Below are 25,703 nucleotides of genomic sequence, written 5' to 3' on the forward strand. Positions count from 1 at the left end.
TTGAAATGGATTTTGTGTTACAAAATGACTAGTCTCTTCTCAGATTATTTATTTGGGGTGGAAGCTGAGGAAAAGCTGATGAAGATGACTGAACGGTCAAAGATGCTACCCCTTCCATACACACATTATACCAAGTCATCCCTTGGTGCCACCATCAAAGAGTAATAAATAATTATAATAACTCCATTAATATATCAATTAATTGATTAATTAATGACAATGCTAAGAAGTATACAGCACTGAAGGAGCTCATAAAAAGGATAACTAACCTGGGATGGGAGGTGAGGAAAAGATTTCTTGAACAACTAGACCAGAAATAAGAGGTAAGAATGGGGGTGGTATGAGTGGTGAGTTGGGGCCTGGCCAGTGTGGCTGAGGCTGAGAAAATGTGAGGCAGAGTGTTCACAGTGAAGTTAGAAAGAATCAAGGCCAGACTTTATAGGGCCTTATGGACTTTTTCTTTCTACCTTTTCGTACATGACCTTGGGTAAGTTTCCCATTTTCCCCACCTGTAAAATGTGTAACGAAATCAACCTGACAAGCTGGAGCAAGGATAAAAGGTTTTTTTGTAAAATGTAGAGCTTTACAAAAATAAAATTATGGTGAGTGCTCAGTGTCTGATCACTTAAATTTTACTATTAAAGTTAAGTCAGGACATGAAAATGAGAGAAGAGTTTTGTAAAGAGCCCAGATGGGACCCTCAGCTGTTCTTCTGAAGCCTCTCCACTTGCGGGAAGGAGTGCACGTGTGTCCTGCTTCACCAGCCCCCGCTCCTGAAGGCTGATGCCTGTTTACAATCTTCCCTGGGCTCAGACAGAGGTGGCCTTTCCTTCGTTGGGCTGTCCCACTTCCAGAAGGGGACAGTCTTTCTAGTTTCTATCACTTTCATTTACTCTTGTGATTTCTCAGATTTAGTGAATTCATACCCCATTTATTTTTATTTATTTATTTTTTAAAGTAAGCTTAGGGACAATATCCCTTGGTTAGACAAACACACATTTTTTATAACTTAGTAAATACATATTAATGTAATCTGTAGACGTTGACAAATCAATATGACATTTGGTGGCAATATCACTGAACGGGAATGGTGTCTAGTATTTAAGTTTTAATATATCAGGTAGCACATTGTACACAAAAGATGCATGGAAATTTCTTGATGAAATTAAGACCTATCTGTTCTTCACCTACCTCCCCTCTTTGTTGCCCTTCCTCTTTAAAAGTTGGGGAAACAGACACTTGCAGAATTTCTAGATTGAATCAATCTGGCCTCAGGAGCCGTGGTGGTAAGTGGTTAAGAGCTTGGCTGCTAACCAAAAGGTTGACAGTTCAAATCTACGAGCGACTCCTTGGAAACCCTATGGGGCAGTTCTACTCTGTTCTGTAGGGTCGACATGAGTTGGAATCGACTTGATGGTAACAGATTTTTTTTTTTTTTTTTTAAATCTGGCCTTAAGAGAGTATTGTCAATTTTACCAGAGTTTATATAACACCTCACTTACTGTGAGCCACAGTATATCCTCACATTATCACTTCTCCTTCATTCCGTGTGTTTCTGAAAATGTGGTCTGGAAAGAGATTTCTCTGACTTAATGAATGAAGGAAGCATAGGAAAAATCTCTGGTCTGGGAGTTAGGCCCTGAGTCCGATTGTTGGCTTAGTCACTCACTAGCCATGTGACATTACACGGAATGAATTTGCCTGCAAGTAACAGAAAAACTGACCAACGGTACCTTTAACAAAGAGAGATTTATTCTTTCTTACGTAATAAGAAGTCAGAAAATAGGAAGTTGCTGGCTTGATTCAGCTGCCAGCTGAATGATGTCATCAAGGGCCAGGCTCTGTGTCTTTTTCTTCCATAAGCCTGAACTTGTCAGCATTTATCCTCATGCTTGTGGCTTTGATTTCACAAGACATCCACCCCAGCTCCAGCCTTTGCATCTACTCTCAGGCAGAATAAATAGGGAAGGGTGGTACATCCATGTCTGTCCCATTTTATCAAGAAGATGAAGATTTCCAGGGGAGAGGGAGGGAGGGTGGGAGAGGGGTACTTACTAATTAGATAAGAACTACTTTAGGTGAAGAGAAGGGCAACACTCAATATAGGGGAGATCAGCACAACTGGACTAAACCAAAAGCAAAGAAGTTTCCTGAATAAACTGAATGCTTCGAAGGTCAGCATTCAAATTCTCATAAAAAGACCAGGCTTAATGGTCTGACTGAGACTAGAAGGACCCCGGCGGTCATGGTCCCTAAACCTTCTGTAGGCCCAGGACAGGAACCATTCCCAAAGCCAACTCTTCAGACATGGATTGGACTGGACAATGGGTTGGAGACAGATGCTGTTGAGGAGTGACCTACTTGCATTGGGTGCACACTTGAGACTATGTTGGCATCTCTTGTCTAGAGGGGAGATGGGAGGGTAGAAGGGCTTAGAAGCTGGCAAAATGGTCATGAAAAGAGAGACTGGGAGCGGGCTGTCTCATTAGGGGGAGAGTAATTGGGAGTATGTAGTAAGGTGTATATAAGTTTACATGTGAGAGACTGACTTGATTTGTAAACTTTCACTTAAAGCACAATAAAAATTATTAAAAAAAAAAAAAAAGAAGAAGATGAAGATTTCCAAGAAACCATCCTAACCGACTTCACTTACATGCCACTGGTCAGAAGTGTCATGTAGCCACTCCTAGCTACAAGGTGGAGGGGAAAATATTTAATTTATTTGGCTTCTAAACGAAAAGTAGCAACAGAAGAGGGGTTGGAAATGCCTATAGGATTAGTCAATGGGGAATATCTGCCACAGGGACCTGGGACAATTTATGTAGATTTTGGACCTCAGTTTCCTCAGCTATATAATGAGGTGGGTTAACTAGAATCTAGGTGATCTCTAGAGTTCTTTTTCATTCTAAAGTAAGGCTTCTCAAACTTTAGTGGGTGTGCAGATCACTTGGGGGTCTTGTTAAAATGCAGATTTGTTGTGGGGTTATGACACCTGAGATTGTGCATTTTTACAAGCTTCCAGGTGATGCTACAGCTGCTGGACCACACTTTGATTTAAAAAGTTTTCCTCATCTATAAAATGGTGGTAATAACACCATTATGTGGAAGGTGAATGCACGTGAAAGTACCTATCACAGTAGGTGTTCAAAAATATGAATGGGAATTGATTTTGAATTTCCACCCTCCTCTTAATTCGTCTTCCTTCTTTTCATGTTAAGTCACCATTAAATGATAAGAGTGTTAGATGGCAGTCTTCTTTTCTTCTTTCCTTCCTTTCTTCCTTTAAGCTTTTTATTGTCAAAGTTTTCAAAACATACATAAGAGTAAAGAGATGTACCTTCATCACCATCTAGATTTAACAGTGTTCAACAGCTTGAAATATTTGGTTTATCTATTTTATTTTAAAGCAATCCCAAATATTATAAATGTTACCTCAAACATTTCACTATGCACTTCTAAAAAAAAAAAAATTTTTTTAAACACAATGCCATTATGACAACAAATAAAACTAACAATCACTCCTTAATAAAAACACCCAGACCGTATTCACATATCTCCAATTGTTGGCATAGCCTTTTTACAGTTGGTTTGTTCAATCAAGATCCAAACATGGTGAGGAGGGTAAGAGAGAAAAACTGTTTTCAGTTCTTGGAGCAGAGCTCAGAAATTTCTTTGCCTTTTTGCACAATGACTCAGCTTTGCCAATCAAGTGCACCCTAATGTTTGTGGTTTTGATGTCTGAAAACAATTCCAAGTCCATGACAATGTCTACTGAGGAACAAGTATGGATATTAGGCACTTTAGAGGCTGTGTCTGGGAGGGAGTTGTTCAGCTGGAGAGAGTCTAGCTGAGAGCTGGTTCTTGGCTTCTCAATGGTGCTTCGTTGTTCTGTCTTCTCGTTCTTCCCTGATTTTGGGTTTGACAGATTGGTATAATTAGAAAAAAAAAAAAAAAAAGAGTCCTCCATATCAAACAAAAACGAAACCCATTGCTTTTGATTCTGACTCATAGCGACCCTGTAGACAGAGTAGAACTGCCCCATAGGGTTTCCAAGGAGCGCCTGGTGGACTCCAACTGCCCACCTTTTGGTTAGCAGCTATAGCTATTAACCAATACTCCACATAGGATTATTAATTTTTTATTTTTCCAAGTAAGGACATTAAAAAATACTTTCTATCACTACTATTTTATAAAAGAAAGGACATTTTAATACTAAAAGGGTAGGACATAATTTCAGAATAACTGGGCATCCTTCCCAGGACTGATAGCTGGCTGCCTTACATTGACGTATATATGTTCCATGGTTCCAGTTTTCTCATTTTTTCATGGACTGCTGAGCACTTTGGGAAACAGTCCTCTATCCAAAATTGCTTGGATAGTAAAACTTGTGAAGTGATAAAAACATCATCATTCTTTTTTGAAAAATAGTCGAGTAGGACATGAAACTTTAGTAAAAGTTAAAAATGAAGTGAACTTGTGATGTGGAGATTGGCATAGGAGAGAGATGCCATTTTTTTGAACTGTGATTTGGGGGAATGTCAGGAGCAGTATAAACCTTTCCCGTATTCTCATATGGACCTAAGGATCAAGGGATATCAGGAATTAATTATTCTCTTAAACTCATTAGACTTCTGACCAAATGCTGTCTTGGCTCCTGAGAATTTTTATTAATCTTGCTCACATTTTCTTAGCTTGCTTTCCTATCCTTGTCCTGCCCTCTTGCCATTCATCATGTGAGACCACAGCCCTTTTACACACCCCTGGAGCCTATAGGCTACCACCAGTGCTAAGCTCAGTGACCCCCACATTTGTATCTTCAGCCTGTACTGTTGTACTGAGCTTCAGACTAATATATCCAGTTGCCCACTTGTGTATCTCAATAGGGAAGTCTTACTCTGCTTCCTCAACCTGGCTGCTCCTCTTCTCTTTCCTGTTGCACAAAATGGAAAAGTTGCTTATGTGAGAAACCTGGGAGTCCTCCTGGACACATCCGTCATTCCCCGTATTCACCCTACTACCTATTCCTGCAAGGTTTACTTCCAAATATATTTCTAATCTATCTACCTCATACCATTGCTACTGCTACTGCTACTAGACATACTATGACTCTAGGTCACCATTATCTCTTGCCTGGGTTATTGCAACAACTTGTTTTAATCCTTCATTTCTACTCTGACCCCCACCAATCTATTCTTCACACAGCACACAGGATGACTTTCTTAAACTAGAAATTGTGTAAAAAATCTGAGTGCTTCTAATTGCATTTGGGATAAAATACATTAAAAAAAATTTATAACATGGGCTCCAAGGCTCATGTGGTCTGCCCACTGCCCAATCTCTAATCCCGAACTACTTTCCTGTTCATATACTACACTTGATTGGCACACACTAGAATTTGATTTCCTTGAGCACTCAAAGCTCTTTCCTGCTTCAGGGTAGGGAACACAGAGTGTTTTTTCTACTTAAAAATTCTTCTCCCACCATCCCCGCTCTCTGCTTGTTCCTCCTCTAGACTGTAATCACCCTGGGCACAGACCCTTGGCTATTCTGTTTGTCACTGAACAGCTCACATCCAGCACAGTCCTAGGCAGAGAGTAAGTTCTCAGTTAACCTTTGTTGAATGAGTGAATGACTTTGCCAATTAATGACAAGCTTCTTCCATTTCTAAGGAATGACAGAAAGGAGAGACTGAATATATTAAAATAAAATAAAGTAGAAGGCCATATTTTTGCTAGATCAGCCAAACTGATATTGGTCCTTGGGTGTTCAGGCCAGTGTTTACCTTTATGATTATTATAACTGATCTTTCTGTGAGATAAAGTAAATCATATTTTAAATAGGTGCTAAGATCAGCTCCATTTTATCTGTATTACTAAAATTGCTGAGGTTCTTATAAAATTTCTGTAAAATGTGAACCTTCTGTTTTAATAAAGTGTTACATCTGTCCATTCTGAGGTACAGAGACCTATAATTTGTCCATTTAAAAAAAAACTAAGTGCCTTATTCGTGCGTCCAATGGAAAAGGCTAAAATCACACACACTTCAAATGGCCCCATAACTTAAGCATGCACTTTTTAGAGTCAGCATATTGTAGAGACATTTGCTATAATAGTTTTCAAAACATTATATAATTTCCAGTTTTCTTTTGCTTAACAGAAATGAAAAGTTTTCTGAGAGCTGTAAGCCCATGTTAAACTCCCTCTTAGTGCATTGTCTTAGTGGCTCACGTTTAGCCCCATATCCTACTGTCTAGTTATCTCTACTTGCCAATTTTGCTTTTTATTACATGTTAATTCCACTACTTATTTTGTGGATATGATTTATCTCCTCAACTAAACTATAAGCTTCTTGTAAACAGGGGTCCATGTCTTTTTCTGCCTTTGCATCCTCAGTGTAACAATCAGTGTTAGTTGCTGTCAACTTCCACTCATGGCCACCTTCTGTATAACAGAAAAAATGTTGCCTGGTCCTGTGCCATCTTCATGATTGTTGATATGCTTGAGCCCATCGTTATGGCCATTATGTTAATCCATCTCATGGAAAGTTTCTCTTGTTTTTGTAGGCCCTCTACTCTATGATACATGATGCCCTATTCTAGTGATTGGACTTCCTGGCGACTTGTCCAAAGTAAGTTTGTTGAAGTCTCTCTATCCTTGCTTCTAAGGAACATCCTGGTTGTATATCCTATGAGACTGATTTGTTTGTTCTTTTGACTGTCCGTGGTATATTCAGCATTCTTCACCAGCACCACAGTTGGAATGCACCAATTCTTTTGTCTTCCTTTTTCACTATCCAACTTTTGCATGCATATGAGGTCAGAGGCATTTAGTCATCAAGGTGATATTTTTGCTTTCTAAAACTGTAAAGAAGTCTTTTGAAGCAAATTTGCCCAGTGTAATACATCACTGGATTTCTTAATTGCTGCTTCCATGGACATCGATAGGTTATATAACAGTGAAAAAAAACCGAACATCTAAGTGGCTTTATTTCCTAGTCATACTGTGTGTCCTATATGGGTCAGCAAGAAGACTCTGATTATTGTGTTCTCTCTGGGACCCAGGCTAATAAAAAAACGTGCTTCCCTGATTACAAAAATAGTGGGAAGGAAACATGACAAAACACGCAGTTGGCTTTTAAAGCTTCTGCTGAATGTAAAGCATATCCTTTCACATGCTTGTCATTGGCTAAAGCAAGCCACATGGCCACGCCTAACTTCGGAAGGGTGGAAAGTCCAATCCTACCATGTGGCTAGAAAGAGACTTGGGGACATTTGATTAATTGCACTAATGATTCACACCCAGTGCTCACAGAGCTCTATTAACTTCCAGGCTTATAGTGGGAATTCTGTGAGATTTGCTTGATTGAAGTTTTGAAATACTTGAAAGAGTCTATGTGGGTTACAGGGAAAGGAGAAGGCAGTTCCTGGTTAAAAATGGAGAAAGTATTGCTACAGCACTCTCTTTCCTGACCTCAACTTCCCTTCTAAAATCTAGGAGGGAAAGTCCTTGAGAATATTTCAAAATAAAGGACTCATTTGAACACCTGCTTTTATACTGCAAATAATTATGCACTGACTAATGATGGTCTTCCACCCTAAACTAGTCAACATTTCTGCCACTGATTTGAGTAACAGATGATGTTGATACGCTGAAAACATTTGCAAATGACATGAATCTAGGAGGGAAGTGAGTAAGCTGGGTGATAGAATTATGATTCCGACCTGGAATCATGGGCTGGAATCATGGGCTAACTCTATCAGGTAAGTGTGTGATGTTTGAGCACAAAGACTGATTGTATAATAGCAGGATGGCAGAGTTTTGAACAACAGCATGTGGGAAAAATCTTTGCATCTTACTATTGATATGAATTGTACTGTTATTTAATATTCAGTAGTCGGATGCGGTTGCCAAATGAGCTAATGGGATGGCAGTTTGTCTGCATGGGAACATGATACCCAGTATAGGGGAGGGGCTCAATTATTCTGCTCAAGCAGTGTGTGGAGGCCTGAACTCAGTTTAGCATGCCACCATTTGAGGAACCTTGATAGATGAGCCCGCCTGGAGGAGTGTAATGGGATTACCAATGGAGTAAGAACGCTTGAGGAGCAGATGAAGGAGGTGGGCGTACCTAAGCTAGAGAAAAGAGAGACTGGATTGGGACAGTGTGGGATGGGAGGGGGACAGTCTTCAAATACTCATAGATCTAGCAAGTGGAGAGGGGATACACTTTGTTTTGCTGCAGAAGGCAGAACAAGGATAAGTTACAGGGGCATTGATTTTGACTTATGTTGGGGAATAGAACTCTGTGAAAGTTAAAGTATACCCCTCTGGAAGAGGTCGGTTTTCTTGCTGGACATCTTCTAGCAGAGGCCAACAAATCTCTTGCAGATTATTTCATACAGGGGATTTATGGATCCAAAGAGTAGGGTGACCAACCATCCTGGTTTTCCCAGAATTGAGGGTTGTCCAAGACTCAGGACTTTCAGAATTAAAACTAGAAAAATTTCAAGCAAGCCTGGACAAATTGGTCGCCTTACCAAACAAGACTGTCCTTAATGGTGTCTAAGGTCTCTTCCAACTTAGAGATGCTGTGATTTCTAAGGTGTTGTTGTTGTTAGGTGTCACTGAGTTGGTTCTGACTCATAGCAACTCTATGTACAACAGAACAGAACACTGCCAGGTTCTGCACCATCCTCACAATCGAACCCCATTGTTGCAGCCACTGTGTCAATTCATCTCATTGAGGGTCTTCCCCTCTTTTTCTGACACTCTACCAAGCATGATGTCCCTCTCCAGTGACTGGTCCTTCCTGATAACATGTCCAAAGTACGTGATATGAAGTCTCACCATCCTCGCTTCTAAGGAACATTCTGGCTGTGCTTCTTCCACGAAAGATTTGTTCATTCTTCTGGTAGTCCATTGTATATTCAATATTCTTTGCCAACACCATAATTCAAAGGTGTCAATTCTTTGGTCTTCCTTATTCATTGTCCAGCTTTCGCATGCATATGAGGTGATTGAAAATATGCCTTGAGTCAGGTGCACTGTAGTCCTCAAAGTGACATATTTGCTTTTTTTTTTTTTATAATTTTTATTGTGCTTAAGTGAAAGTTTACAAATCAAGTCAGTCTCTCACACAAAAACCCATATACACCTTGCTACACACTCCCAATTACTCTCCCCCTAATGAGACAGCCCGCTCTCTCCCTCCACTCTCTCTTTTCATGTCCATTTTGTCAGCTTCCAACCCCCTCCACCCTCTCATCTCCCCTCCAGGCAGGAGATGCCAACATAGTCTCAAGTGTCCACCTGATCCAAGAAGCTCGCTCCTCACCAGCATCCCTCTCCAACCCATTGTCCAGTCCAATCCATGTCTGAAGAGTTGGGTTCGGGAATGGTTCCTGTCCTGGGACAACAGAAGGTCTGGGGACCATGACCACCGGGGTCCTTCTACCCTCAGACATATTTGCTTTTTAAACACTTGAAAGAGTCTTTAGCAGATTTGCCCAATGCAAAATGTCATTTGATTTCTTGACTGCTGCTTCCATGGATGTTGATTGTGGATCCAGGTAAAACAAAATCCTTGACAACTTCCATCTTTTTTTCCATTTATCATGATGTTGCTTATTGGTTCAGCTGTGAAGATTTTTGTTTTCTTTGTGTTGAGGTATAATCCATACTGAAGGCTGTAGTCTTTGATATTCATCAGTAATTGCTTCAAGTCCTCTTCACTTTCAGCAAGCAAAATTTTGTCATCTGCATAACGCAGGTTGTTAATGAGTCTTCCTCCAATCCTGATGCCATGTTCTTCTCCATATAGTCCTGCTTCTCAGACTATTTCCTCAGCATATAGATTGAATAAGTATGGTGAAAGGCTGCAACCCCGATGCACACCTTTCCTGATTTTAAACCACACAGTATCCCCTCGTTCTGTTCAAATGGCTACCTCTTGGTCTATGTACAGGTTCTGCATGAGCAGAATTAAGGGTTATGAAATTTCCATTTTTTGTAAGGCTGTCCATAATTTGTTAGGACCCACACAATCAAATGCCTTTGCATAGTTAATAAAACACAGGTAAACATCTTTCTGGTATGGTATTCTCTGCTTTCTGCCGAGATTTCTAAGATAGATATGTTGATTTTCCCAGAAAAGTCTCAGGCAAAGCAGTGACTGTTTTCCAGTATTTTGATTTCCAATCCCATGCTTAATTTAATCACAAAGGACTTTTGCATGCTTTTTGAGAAATTGTTCCACATTTGTGCCTAAGATTTAATCATTGCAGTTAGATTCATGCCTTAAAATTGTGTTACATAATCAGGCGAACATTTCCCTGAAAGCCCAAAGACATTCATTACATAAATGAGCAGTTTTGAAATAAAGAGCTGTGCCTTTCTTAAGAAATCACAATGGATAATTTCTTGATTGTTCAAATTGCTGTTATTCTTAGATAAAGCATTAAAGGGGTTAACAGCACTATAGGCAGTTAAATTATTCCATTATAATGAAATTTCATTTGGATTATGAACAATGAAAGAGCTGTTTGTATTCAATGCATTCTTGCAGAACCTTTGTTCTTTTCTTTTAATCATTGAGTTTTATGTGTGATTCTGGAATAAATTTACTAATTCCAACTGCAAACTTGCAGGTTTATTCATTCTTTGGGGTTCAATGTCTGTGTATTTAGGAACAAGACTTCCACAAAGAGGCTTTCTTGTGTTCTGCTGGCATTCTTGTTGCTAATGTGCCTCCTGCCCATTCCAACTTGTTCAAATTCAATAAAACCGTAAGAGATTATTGCTGAGGTCTCCATCTTCCCTACGCCTTTTCCCTTATAATGCATTTGATAAAGCCATGTAAATAGAGTCGTTGGAAAGGAGAAAGGTAACTGGTGAATGAGCTCTCTCTGAATGAGCTTTAATTTTTGTTGAGCTCGTGGTTTATTGAGAAGAAAAGGAGTCACTTCAAGTTTCTGGTTTTGTACTCAATCCCAAGAATGGAAATACTTGATGTGACATAAGGGAAGTGGCAATTAAAAAAATTCTGATTCACATGAGAGTAGTGGGAGACCAGTTGCTCATTGAAACCCACTGCACAACATGCTCCCTCCTACTTTGATTTGACATCACACTCTCTGGGAGTCTTCTTTGGATCATACACCTGACTCCTCTCTTTCCCTCACAGAAACAGAAATCATTCTCTGTTCTTGGACCTGTACTCTTCCCTGTAGTCATCGTTGATAGACTTACTATGAGGCCAGTCCTGGTTTTGAAGGGAAAAAATCTTGTGATTCATGATAAATAGTCAATAGTGATGCCTACGGTCTTGGACATTCTACTTACTTCTTTGATTGTTATTCGTGCAAGAGAGGCGTACAACTGTCTGGGACTAGCCTCCTGGTTGTATCACTGTGTACCGTGACTATGGTAGTTCCTGAAACTCTAGTTGGGGGCATAATATAAGTAACAAAATGCAGAAGGACAGTGATGTGTCTCCCAGAAGCCTATGGAAAAGAGATGCATTTGCTACTGGAATCTGCAACCCCCCGCGCAGCTTCACCAATCTGTTAAGTTCTCACAAATAGCAATCTAGAATGTCAAACCAAGCACAGAGAATTCTATGCTTAGTTTTTACAGCCTTTCACATTGATTTGTAAAGGAAGTTGGAACTATGAGTATTTTCAGTGGACACTGCACTTTCGATTCACAATATCTCTGAACTTTTTATGAATCAACCTGATGGTAAATATTGGAAATCCATTGTTCAAGTTCTGAAAAAAGCTTACCAAATGTAAATAGCATGTGTGTTCATCATTGATAATTAGTTTTATTTTATAATGTTCCAGCAGTGTTTAAATATTATAGGCACATCACTGCCCTGTCTTTTCCAGATTGACATCCAAAGTTATCTGAAGAAATAAAGGTGGATTTCCCCCTTTTCAAGTGATTGCTACTTCTTCTCTCTTGTACACATTTTCTCATGGATTCATATTGTTTTCCCTACTATTCATGTTGAAGGAAGGTGAGCACCTTCTCACCTTTCACAACGATTAGGGTGAAGATGACATTTGGTTGTAGAACGGAACCTACAAGAGAAGAAACTGGAGTGTGACAAGTTAGAATAGAGGGCTTAAAAATGATTTGCTTGTGGAGGTCAAAGAATTTGAAAAACACTTTCTAATGTTGGGTCTGAAAACGTAACGTGAGGAGGTTGATGTGATGAAGTAACTCAGCAACATCAATATGTGCAAGAGACACTGTAGAGCAGGAAAGTGGTTTTGGCTCCTGTGAGAGACCTTTTCACGGACCCGTCCTGGGAGACTATCAGTATCCATGCTCTGCTGCTCTTGCTCTGCCATCCTGGACCAGATATAACATGATCTCAAATTTGCTGTGACTGCACTTTTCAAGGAAACCCTGGTGGCATAGTGGTTAAGAGCAAGGTCTGCTAACCAGAAAAGGTCAGCTGTTCGAATCCACCAGGTGATCCTTGGAAACTCTATAGAGCAGTTCTACTCTGTCGTATAGGGTCACTATGAGTCGGAATTGTATTTTAAATTTACGAAAATGTTATGAAAAACTGAATGTTACTGATTGGACTTACACCACTCATCAAGACATTTTCTTCCACAAATACTCAGGGCATCCCTGATCTCAGTTATCTCCATATTCTTGTCCAGTCCCTCTCACTTGTCTGCTGTATTTTCCTGTAGGGTGCCCTGTCAGTTTGACACTCACTTCACATAGCCCACACGCCACCCTTCCTGACACCTTTTGATCCACCCCGTGCCTGAACTGAGTTATCACATTATAAGTCCATCAAAGAGATCTTGTTTTATTCAAACTGGTATCAAAGCAAAATTATTCACGGGCAGCCAAGCTGTTTTTCTTTTCCTCACCTTGCTTTGGAAAGACTTTTTAAAAGAATCACTACATACTTCACAGCTATGAACTTAATTCTGCTGGGAGAAACAATCATCAAGCTACTGTTTGGCTCATAACTTTTTTCTTTACAATATCAATCAGACCCCTGAAATAAGCAGCTGAAACCAGCCTGTCTTTTTATTTCTTGAATGAGTTTTGTCTGTCTTCTCTATACAATTCTCAAGTGCTAAAAGTAAGTTCATGCTCCGTCTGACCTTTCCATTGAACCCACACAATCGCTGCAGGTGGTGTTCTCTCCTGTCCTCTAAAACTTAAAGTGGGAAATTACTTCCAATGTCTGAGGCAGTCAACACTGCCATGATGCTGCCTTTTAAAACATTTTTTATTCTGACAAGTGCACAAAGATAAGCCTCGTCTCATCTCTGTTTATTGTTATAGCCAGAGGCATTGCAGAGACAATAAGGTTTGTTTAACCCTGCCCTTTGGTTCACAGTATAAGAGTGTGTGTGTGTTTTAATATAAAGAGGAAGTACACCAGTGGAGTTTTTCACCACACTCATTTCTAAAGCATCGAGCTGGTATGGTTCTCAACATGAAAGCGAACCACTCCAATATGCTGTCCTTTTACCACATCCTAAGATGGTTATGTTGTAAATTGAGGTTTTGGTATATGGACTTCATTATCAATGTTCTGCCCTTATAGCAAGATCATTATCCTGGTAATTAGCATTCTCTCTCTATATTTAGGAGTCCCTGGGTGGCACACATGTTTAAGCTCTTGCTACTAACCCCAAAATTGGTGGTTTCAATCTACCTAGCGATGCCTGGGAAGAAAGGCCTGGCAACCTGAAAGGTCACGGACATGAAAACCCTATACAGCACAGTTTTACTATGAAGCATTTGGGTTGCCATGAGTCAGAATCTACTCAGCAGCGACTGATTTTTTTTTTTCCCCTCTGTATTGATGGATTACATATTTAACCCCGGCCATGTTTCTTTTCAAACAGATTGCTTTGGGTCCACAAAAAAATCACTTTGACTATGTATTTTATAAAATGATTTGCCTTCCTTTTTCTTTTCACCAACAAATATTTATTGAACATCCTATTTGTAAACAGGCAATGAGAGGACAGGAATCCCTGTCTTAAGGAAAACTTCTTATGTAGTGGAAGAATCTCACATCCATTATTTGCCATGTGCTTATTAAGTTTCTGCATGATTTCCTGTATGAATTAGAAGCTTGAATATGAGATGATTAAACAAAGGCTTTTTAAAACCTCCCAAAGAAATGTCTCTGCTTCCTGTGAACAAGGATGAAAACGTGCGTGTCTGATGACTATGCCAATGTGGTGCATATTTAGTTAAGTTTAGATCATATGAAAAATGAGATTATACATACCTCTTGGTATGTACACACACACACACACATTCCCTCTTTTAAACATATTTTGGCTCCTGAAGTAGCAAAGACTCTGGTGAAGTGAGTGGGGCAGGAGTGTCACCCATTTACTCTCTCCACACCACCTCCTTTCTTCATGCAGTAGCCTCAGAGCATAAACTGAAAAACCCTGATCTGGGTTGTTTGATAAGAAAAAATTTATCTTAGCACATTAAATTGTTACAACTGTGGTCAATTTACACAAAAATGCTTCAACACAAATGCTTGAAACCCATCTGCTGGTTGGTTGCCATGTGGCTCCATTAGCCTTGTTTTTAGTATACTTGCTGCCCTTTTCCAGTACAGGCCTTCCACTCCACTGGGCCTCCTTTGTCTCTGAATTCTGCTTTCTCTGATGAGCTGCGTTTTGGGAGCACAGAGCTGGGGATGATTTGGTTTTGGGATGTCTGTTAACTTTCCACTGTAACTTATTCTTATCTCTTTGACACTTGCCCCTTCTCCATCCATCCTCTTAAACATAACTTTTGCCCAGAGTCATTCACTTTCAGAAATAGGGCTCTTTTGCTATTATGGTCAAAACTGCTAGCTGTTCTCCAAACAATTTGTGTGATATCTCTTGCAGAAATCTTGGCATGATTTTAACACTTTATCCTAGCCAATGCTGATTGCAAATGGGAGGTTTTAGACTGTAGGATAAGTAGCTTCAGTGGGATTTGGAAGGTGAGAGGAAAGAGTGATCCAGGGAATGAAGGGGGCTTGCTTCTCTCTGACCAAAGGTGCAGTCTGGAAGGTGGCAAGATGGTGAATTTACCTGAAAAAAGAAAAAGAATACAAGAATGGGGCCTAAAGTAGGGTCTCTAGACTGGAAGTTCAGGGTGCTGGAAGGGAAAAGTAAATATAGGGTGCCATATAATTTATCATCCAAATTAGAACACTTTGAAATTGAAAGGACAATTATTAATAATCACACCGGGACAGCCAATGGAATCCAGAACTGTCCCAGAGAAATCAGGACATATATATGGTCACCCTAGATACCTACCAAATAATTATCAGTTAAGTATCTCAGTTTATAGTTCACTAAAGAAATTTTCTATAACTGAATTGACTGGTAATTTCTAATTTATTACCCTAATAATTGTCTGTGCCTTAGTCCAGGATTTCATCATTTCTCTTCCAAATTATTAGAAGAACCTCTAAACTGACTTTCTACCTCCATTCTCCAAACTGGTATCAAATCTATTCCCTTCCTCTTAATTGGAAGAGAGGTATTTGTAAATTATGAGTCCTTTCTTATTCCTTCTGCTTGAAATTTAGTGTTTTCATTGTCCTCGAGATAAGACTCAAATTTCTTTGCCTGGTATACAAGTTCAATCCAGTTCAACTGACTGACTCTGGAGGTCCCATAGCAATTTCAGAACTATGTTAGAGACAGGAGTTCTTCCTCCAGCTTCTTCTCCCTCCTCATTCCTTCATGAGTGTGGAGCCACGTTTTCCAGCACCTCCAGGCCATGGAACAGGCTGTTCCCCTCTGCCCAGCACACCCTTCCCCATGCCATCATCAGTATGACTATTTACTACTTCTTTTTCAAAGCTCAGCTTAAGTTTCATTTCTTTTAAGACACATTTTCTGATTGTTCCCAGACTAGCAGTCCTTCCTCTGTGTTCCTCTTCTGTACTCAAACATGTCCCAGCTTATATTTTGGTTATAATTCTATTGCTCTGATTGGTAATAATTCTCTGTCTCCCTCAACAAGAAGGTGCTTCTTTAATGTCCAGGACAGTATCCTGTTCATGGTTGTGTTCTCTGAATTATATTATCTAGCAAAGTAACTGATCTATTTTTTAAAAATGTAAACTTGAAGCTATCTCAGTATTGACCTCTGGAGGATCCACTCAGAGGAAGAGCTGCCAGTTTATCATTTTGTTTACTGTCTCTAAGTCAGATTTCCAGCTATGGAAAATATTTCCTTTAGTTCCATGGTAACTCAACATTTAAAAACATTGTTTCCTTAATTACAAAAGTAATACACGCTCAATACATAAGAGTTAGAACACACACACACACACACACCCCTACACCACAAAGGAAAAATCATCCATAATCCAACACCCAAAGAGAATCACTGTTAATCTTTTGGTGTTTGGTCTTCTAAATTTATATACAATATGATATATTCTATATAATGAATTACATATCATATATGTATCCCTGCAAAATGGGATCATACTGGACTTATGGCTTTGAAACCTGCTTTTTTCTTTAATTTAGCAATACAGAGTAACCATTTTCCTATGGCAGTAATTATTCATCTACAACATTAATTTGGCTACATAATTTTTTCCATCAGATGAATGTGTAACTCAACATTAAAAATAATTTTTGGTCTATATTCTTCTCAGAGGGAATTAAAAATTTATTCGTTCACTAGTTCCCCCAACCCAAGTTTGTTTACTCCTGCAAAGATTATTTAGTTTCAAGTATGATGCATGCTAGCAAGAGTATTGTGGAAAACCTTAGAACTCAATTTTTCATTCTTTGATTCATAAATATTTATTAACCACCCACGGTGTAGTAGAGGGAAACCTTGGTGGCATAGTGGTTAAGTGCTACAGCTGCTAACCAGAAGGTCAGCAGTTTGAATCCACCAGGTGCTCCTTGGAAACTCTATGGGGCAGTTCTACTCTGGCCTATAGGGTCACTATGAGTTGGAATATACTCAATAGCAATGGGTTTGGTTATTTTGGTTTTTGGTGTAGTATTGTGTTTGTATTTGAACCAGTCAGAGCCTCTACTGCTCATTAATTTATGTACATTTGAGTTGCGTGATTTGTTAGTTGACCCAGAGCCACTGTAATTTTTCTCTCAGTTAATTGCCAACATTCTCTTAACAAAGTTAAGCCATTGCCTAGACAGGAGTCTGGAAATGCTGAAGAAGCTAACAAGCATGGTGGGGCAGGAGTACCAGGAAAGGTATAGGTGATGCTCCTGGCACACCATGAGAGACAGAGTGGGCAATGGATCCTGGGTGGCATGGTACCCTGCTCCGTCCCTGCTACTGCACAGAGAGAATCCTGATGGGAACCTCACTGTGCCACTGTGCCACCAGGGCTTCTTATCTGACTACTAATAATAAACAAACCTAACTGTTATGGATTGAATTGTGTCCTTAAAAGATGTGTGTCAACTTGGCTAGGCCATGATTCCCGGTATTGTGTGATTGTCCACCATTTTGTCATCTGATGTGATTTTCCTATGTGTTATAAATCCTGACTCTATGATATTAATGAGGCAAGATAAATGCTGGTGGTGTAGTGGTTAAGAGCTATGGCTGCTAACTAAAAGATCAGCAGTTCAAATCTACCAGGTGCTACTTGGAGACCCTATGGGGCTGTCCTAGAGGGTCACTATGAGTCAGAATCAGCTCGAGGGCAACAGATTTGGTTTGATTTTTGGTATGTTAATGAGACAGGACTCAATTTACAGGATTAGATTGTGTGCTGGGTCAATCTCTTTTTGAAATATGAAAGAGAAAAGCGAGCAGGGAAACGCAGGGGCCTCATACTACCAAGAAATAAGAGCCAGGAGAATAGCGCTTCCTTAGGACCCAGGGCTCCCTGTGCTGAGAAGCTCCTTGATCAGGGAAGATTGATGACAAGGACCTTCCCCCAGAGCTGACAGAGAAAGAAATCCTTCCCCTGGAGCTGGCACCCTGAATTTGGGCTTCTAGCCTCCTGGGCTGTGAGAGGATAAATTTCTCTTTGTTAAAGCCATCTACTTGTGGTATTTCTGTTACAGCAGCACTAGATAACAAAGACACAAACTAAATCTGTTGCCATCCAGTCGATTCCTCTTCACAGTGACCTGATAAGACAGAGTAGAATGGTCCCATAGCGTTTCTAAGGAGCGGCTGGTGGATCCAACTGCTGACCTTTTGGTTAGCAGCTGAGCTCTTAACCACAGCACCACTGGGGCTCCATCCGACTGATAGTACTCAGTAACTGTTGGATGCATGAATGCAGAAATGAATGACTAATCAAATGCCTGTACTGCTCAATTACCCACTGGAACCCCTCTGCCTGAGTAAACCAAAACTGTATGTTGGGCTTAATGGAGCTTTGCTCAGGAGAGAAGTGACTCAAGCTGGGATATGGGATGGATTTTGTCATACCAACCTAGGTGAATGTTTTTTTTGTTCTTTTCCTATCCTTGCTCTCCCAGCTCTGTATTACCTAGCTCTTCACTTCTGAAGCAAAAACTGTTAATCAGAAAGGAGGCTGCCCCTGCTCAGTGGATCTGCCTCCTTCGTTATTTGGTCCTGAGCCCTGTGGCAAAGCTGATTGTTGTAGACACACCAAACCTATTGATGAAGATTTCTTATGTGGCAGCACAGAAAGATGGGAATCTGGACTAGAAGTAGGCTCTTTCCTAACAAACAACCAGCCTGTGAAGGCTCAGGCTTCTCTTCCTGTCACGTGAAGAAATGTGAGTCAGCGGGCAGATGGCTGAAGCACAGGCAACTCTTTCTGTTAACTTCAAATTCCATTCCTATGCTGTAGGACTCATCAATAGCACATGGGTCACATTCTGGCTCCCAATGCCATGTCCACAGTTCCTGCTGTGGGTTTACAACTGTGGGTTTACAACTGAGGGCAGTTTGGCCTCCTTGGATGAGGAGTGTGGTGTGTGTGTGAGTGTAAGTGAGAGGGAGGGAGGGATGTTTGGTCTTCTACAAAAGAAAGGACTAAAGAGGTCCCTGTCTGTTTTGGGATGGCCCATTCTTTGCTGTTATGAATTGCTCTTCTAATAGAAAGAATTAACAAGTACTCCGTCTGTCATAAATCTCATTTAATATGCATGCCTGAAATAAAACGAGTTCTTGCCCTAATCTGGCTCGCTATTTCTCAGCCCCAGGGAAAGGATCATTCCAATGGGATCTCTTCCAAACATTTGGGGGGGGGTGTGGTGAAGAAAATGAAAAGGCTGATTCTCCCTTCCAAGGAGTTTAATTAATGCCGTTGCCCTCTAGCCCTGAATTGCTTTGTGGCAAATGGCTCATTCTGGTGTTCTGAAGCATACCACCTCCTGTTAACAAAGGCAATTCAAGGTCACCAAGGTCATCGTTTCTTAAGTGTCTCTCCCTGCCTTGTCTGGGCAAATCTCAACTTCTATTTTGTTTCCTGATAAGGCCTCCTTTGCTGTGTGGGATTCTGAAAGACTCATCTATTTGATTTAGTTTTACAGATTATTGCCAAGAAGCTGTTTACATTGCTCAGACACAGAATTGAATGAGTTTCTATTTTATATAGGTGCCCTCCCACGAAGGGTAGGAGAGAATTCAACTTTATGATGTGGCAAAACCAAGCAGACACAGTAGATGTGTTGTTAGTACCCTTAGGAAAAGCCCTCAAAGCTGTGTCCAGGTGAGTCCCCTCCACTTCCCTGACAAAGGTGAATGCTTACCTAACTTCAACTGGAGCAAGAGGGTCAGGCAAGAAGGAGGAATGCAATGGCAGGAGAAAGAAAGCAAAGGATGGTATAAATATACAAGTAAGACTCTGTCATAAGTTAGTCCCGACGTAAGTTGAGTACCTAATTTTTTTTTTTAGTTTTCACTATTATTGCCTTTCATTATCAGTATCTTTATGAATCTGATCTTTAGTTGTCTTTGGGGTTGGCATGAAAATGATAACATCAGCAAATTATGCGCTGCAACACTGTACGTAGAACATATTGCTAACCATGAGATGCACCAAAAAAAAAAAAAAACCTGATGGTTATAAGTACCTCTCGCATAAGTAGGGGGACTACCTATACCACAATTTATTTATCCACCTTCCTGTTGATGGACATTTAGATTTTAATTGTTTCACTTTTTTATTCTTATAAATAACTAAAATCAATATCCTTTTGCATGTCTTTTTTTACACTTATGTCCCTAGGGTATGTGGCTAGGAGTGGAATATCTGCATTGTAGGAAATGCTATCACCTTCAAAGTAATTCAAAATCCCAAACTCCCAAACTAAACCCATTGCCGTCAAGTTGATTCTGACTTAATAGCAACCCTATAGGACAGAATAGAAGTGCCCTATAGGGTTTCCAAGGGACGGCTGGTAGATTAGAACTACTGACCTTTTGGTTAGCAGCTGAGCTCTTAACCACTATGCCACCAGGGCTCCATTAATGTTAGCAGACACTGCCAAATATTGGTAGTTGTACCAGTTGATACTCCCCTAGTAGTGTATGAAAGTTCCCATTGTTTCATATCAGTAGCAATTCTTGGGATTGTAAAAATCGTAAATGTTTGCCAACCAGATGGGGAGGAATTGGCATCTAATTGATTTTACTTGCATTTCTCTTATTTTTTACAAAGCTGAACATCTTTTCACATGATCATTGACCATTTGGGTCACTTTTTTTTTTTTTTTGGATTGTCTGTTCATATTTCTTGCCCATTTTTCTATTGGATTATTTGTCTTTCTCTTACTAATTTATTGGAATTATGTATATATACATTATGTATACTAATATTCTTCAGTGACTTAGGAGTTAAAATTGGAGTCATTTTTCCCTGACCTTGAGTATAAAGAATGTGACCCAGCTGTGGCAAGAAGGACTCACAAGAACATATCAGCTGGACCCTGAGGTATGAAAACAACAGCTAATCCACCAGGCACTCCTTGAAAACTCTATGGGGCAGTTCCACTCTGTCCTATAGGGTCGCTGTGAGTAGGAATCAGTTCGACAGCAGTGGGTTAGGACAACCTTGGAAAACATCTTTTAGGAAATCTTTCATATAAATGCTTAGAGCACAAAAGACAAATTTTTCACTCATCTTTTTTTATTAGCATTTAGTAAATACAGTAGAAAGATTTGTTAGTCTAATGAAGACTCTCCTGGCTGTCGTTACTGAAATTCGTACCAATAATTATTAAATAAGGCAATTTGAAATGTAGAATCACGGTGATTTAGGAATTTTTAGCTAATCTGTGAAAGGGTAAAGCTTTTAATGATTTTACCCATTTGTAAAGTCAATATATACTGATGATTCTGTAACATTCCTCGGACTCGGGCAGACATGGCTCTGGCAGTATGTTTGTCCGTTTCCTATTTTTGCCTTTTGGAACATATGCCCAATAAAATCTTTCTTCTTCTTTTATTATCACCTTGTAGTGATTTTACCCTAGAGCAGCAATATTTCAAATATCATTTCATGGTCTATGGCTTTTCATTGTTTATTGTTTCTTTTCTTCTATAGATGCTTTATGTTTTAATGTAGTTTAATTTATCTTTTTCTTTTTGGTTTGTGTTTTTTATATCTTATTTAAGAAATTTTTTTTTATTCCAAAGTAATAACCAAAACCCCACTGCTGTGGTGGTGTAGTGGTTAAGTGCTATGGCTGCTAACCAAAGGGTCGGCAGTTGGAATCTGCCAGGTGCTCCTTGGGAACTCTATGGGGCAGTTCTGTTCTGTCATATAGGGTCACTATTAGTCGGAATCGACTCGACAGCACTGGGTTTGTGTTTTTTTTTTTTTTTTAGTTTTAAGTCTGTATAGAAGCAGACTGCCACATCTTTTTCCCTTGGAGCTGTTGGTGGTTTCAAACTGCCGAAAATAATAAAGACATACTGTTATTTTTTTTTATCCTAAATATTGTAAAGTCTTACTTTTCATATAGGTTTTTAATCTACCTGAGATTAATTTAATACATAGTGTAAGTGAGGTATCTAATTTTACTCCCACCACTGCCCTTTGTGGGGACAGCCCATTATCCTAGAACTCTTTGTTGAATAGCCCAGCCACCTCCCATTGATTTATAATGCCACATTTATGCCGTACATCGGCATATATATATACAGGTCTTTCTGGACTCTCTACTTTGTTCCATTGGTCTGTTTGCCCATCTTAATGCCAGAAACCTACTCCCTTAATTTCTGTAAATTTATGATAAATCTTGATATTTTATAAGGCAAAATCCTGCATCTTGCTCTTCTTTAAAATTGTTTTAGAAATTCTTACTCTGTTGCTTTTTCGTATTAACTTTAAAATCACATTGTCAAATTCCAATAAAAATTATGTTGGGTTGATTGGATTTTCAGTGAGTTCATGAATTAATTTCGAGGTAGTTGCCCTCTATAGGACATTGAGTCTTTCCATCACATGATATAACATCTCTCCATTTATTTGGTTTTCTTTTATTTCTTTCAGGAAACTTTAATAATTATCTCCATGAAGGTCTTGCCAGCATTCTTCTAGTGCACAATTCACTTCCTGGTATGTAGTAGGTAGTCAATAAATTTTTTTGGAATAAATATATATACATATTTATTTCAAAAAATTTATATATATGTATTTTTTGCTTTTGTGAATGGAATGTGTTTTTGTACATAGATTTATTTAATTTAGGAGTCTTGCTGGGGCATCTTTTTCAATTCTAATATGTGGCAGGTTTTCCTGTATTTTTTTATTTATATAATAATGTGGTATGAAAATCAGAGGTTTGTTTTTTCTTTCCTATTCTTATGCCTTTAATTTTTTTCTTGATTTATTGTAGTTGAGATAATCTTCAGCACAATGTTCAACAGAAATGATGATTTTCCATATCTTTTCCTGAATTTAATGGGAAATTAAAATGTCATCATAATATGTGTACTGTAGGTTTTTGATATTGCCCTTTATCAATCAAATTAAGTAAATTCTCGTGTTCCTAGTTTTCTAAAAAAAAATTTTTTTTTAAGTATTCCCTTTTTCTTAAAATCATGACTAGGCTTCAAGATTTATCAAATGCATTAAAAAGATAAACAATTAGGTGTATTAATATTTGCTTAGTTTTTGTGTTTTTTCCTATCTATAGTCATTTGGCCTTGGAAACTCTATGGGGCAGTTCTACTCTGGTCTATAGGGTTGCTATGAGTCGGATTCAACTCCACGGCAGTGGGTTTGGTTTTTTTTTTGATAGTCATTTGGTGTTCATTCTTTAATATGTGCATTTAAGTTCCCAGATGCAAAAATGGAAGGGAATAGAACATAATGGCTAAGAATGAAGGTTCTGAAGTGAGACTTGAATCCTTGCTCTGCCATTTCCTGATTCCTAACGTGGGCAAATTATTTAAACTCTCTATTCCTCAGATTCCTCATTTCTCAATGGCTTTAACAATAGCACCTACCTCACAGGTTTTTATGGGGAAATTAAATGAAATAACCCACGTAGAACTCTTAGAACTGTTCCCAGTGACTTTCAACCATTCAGTGTGTGTCAGCTGCTATTCTTCTATTATTTCCCAGATTCTCCTTGTTTAGCTTTAGTATCAAGATTCTAATAATCCCTAAAGAGAGATTAAGAAATTTTCCTTATTATTTTATTTTCAAATAGAGTTTGTATAAGATTAGAGTTTTATGTTCATTGAAGCTTTGGTAAACCTCATTAATAAAAATCATCTAGACCTGGAAATTATATGAACACGTTTTTGCTATTCTTTTAAAATTATGTATCTATTCATATTTTCTATTTCCTCTTGAGTCAATTTTTGCAAATTATATTTATCTAAAATTGTAAATTTAGTTTCCAAAATTTGGCTTCATAGCATTTGCATTCTTCAGTCTATTTCATCTGAAATGATCATTTCATCTGAATGGATCATTTCTTTTCCACTCCTATCATCGTTTAATTTGTGCCATCTCTTTTTTTCTTGAACAGTCTTACCAGAAATCATCTATTTGATTTGCCATTTCAGGAAAAAAAAAAAAAAAAAAGCTTTTATTTTTCCTCTCTATTGTTTCTTTGGAGGCCTGGTGTCGTAGTGGTTAAGAGCTTGGCTGTTAACCAAAAGGTCAGCAGTTCGAATCTACCAGCGGCTCCTTGGAAACCCTGTGGGGTAGTTCTACTCTGTCCTGTAGAGTTTCTATGAGTTGGAATCAACTCAACAGCAACAGGTTTGGCTTTTTGGTTTTATTGTTTTTTTGTGTGTGTCTTAGACATCTTTATTTTTTCCTCTTATCTTTATTGTATACTTTTATCATCTGCTTTCTTTGAGTTCTGTCTTTCATGTTCTAACTTCTGGAATTGAATGCTCAACTCACCTTTTTTCTTGTCAGTGTGTTTGTGTGTGTGTATTTTCAAGGGAACATATTTTCCTTTTAATATTGCTTTAATATGTGGTGCTTATACTTTTATTATGATTTGTTAACAGTTACTTGGAAAGGTGTTTTCTTAGCATTTATGATTGTTCTATTGCTTGAAAATAATACTTATTCTTCATTTTCTGTATGTTCAGGATTCAGGATTCTGTATGTTCTTTGCATCAATTCTTCTTTGATCTTCCTTATTCATTGTCCAACTTTTGCATGCTTATGAGGTAATTGAAAATACCATGACTTGGGTCAGGCATACCTTAGTCCTTAAAGAGCCACTTTTGCTTTTTAATACATTAAAAGGTCATTTGCAGCAGATTTGCCCAATGCAATACATCATTTGGTTTCTTGACTGCTGCTTCCATGGACATTGATTGTGGATCCAAGTAAAATGAAATCCTTGACAATTTCAATATTTCTCAGTTTATCATGAAGAAGACTTGATGCATTTCAATTATGGTGTTGGCAAAGATTATTGAATATACCATGAACTGTCCGAGGAATAAACAAATCTGTCTTGGGACAAGTGCAGCCAAAATGCTCCTTAGAAATGAGGATGGCAAGACTTTTATTTACATACTTTAGACATGTTATCAGGAGGGACCAGTCCCTGGAGAAGGATGTCATGCTTGGTAAAGTAGATGGTCAGCAAAAAAGAGGAAGACCCTCAGTGAAATGAATTGACACAGTGGTTGCAACAATGGGCTGAAACATAGCAAGGATTGTGAAGATGATGCAGGACCAGGCAAGTGTTTCATTCTGTTGTACATAGGGTCACTATGAGGTGGAACTGTCTCTATGACACCTAATGACAACAACAACAACAACATATGTTCTTTAGGTCAAGACTTATACACACACACACACAAGAAAAAAGGTGAGCTAAGCATTCAATTCAAGAGGTTAGAAAATGAAAGATGGAACTCAAAGAAGATTATTCAAATCTGCAATGTTTTCCTAATTTTTGGTCTGGGCAATCTATCACTTCCTGAAAGAGAGATACTGAAATTTCTCTCTGTGATCTGTCCATTTTCTTCTCATAATTTTGTAGCTTTAGACATTTTGAGATCGTACTGTTCAGCACAATAGATTCAGGCTCATTCTGTCTTCTAGAAAAAAAATTCCCTTGTCATTTGGTATGTTTAGCTCTAATAATTCTATTTGCCTTAAATTCTATTTTGTCTGATATTAATAGAGCTTCACTAGCTTTTTTGCAGTTATTCTTTGTCTGGTATATCTTTTTTTCATTCTGTTTGAGAATGAGCAGGGTTCAGTTCACTGTGCCATTT

General features: G+C 38.8%; 1 long non-coding RNA gene across 1 annotated transcript in view; it reads left to right on the forward strand.

The window, feature by feature from the left end:
- Positions 1-2,053: 2,053 nt before the first annotated feature.
- LOC111750156 (uncharacterized) overlaps positions 2,054-25,703 on the forward strand; it is a 29,841-nt gene continuing 6,191 nt past the window's right edge. The window contains exons 1-4 of the long non-coding RNA XR_002785304.2: positions 2,054-6,627; positions 19,591-19,704; positions 20,821-20,928; positions 22,492-22,557. This is a non-coding gene — a long non-coding RNA (uncharacterized LOC111750156). The remainder of the gene's footprint in view (positions 6,628-19,590; positions 19,705-20,820; positions 20,929-22,491; positions 22,558-25,703) is intronic.

The sequence above is a fragment of the Loxodonta africana genome, chromosome 10 (genome assembly GCF_030014295.1).
Source record: "Loxodonta africana isolate mLoxAfr1 chromosome 10, mLoxAfr1.hap2, whole genome shotgun sequence".
NCBI lineage: Eukaryota > Metazoa > Chordata > Mammalia > Proboscidea > Elephantidae > Loxodonta > Loxodonta africana.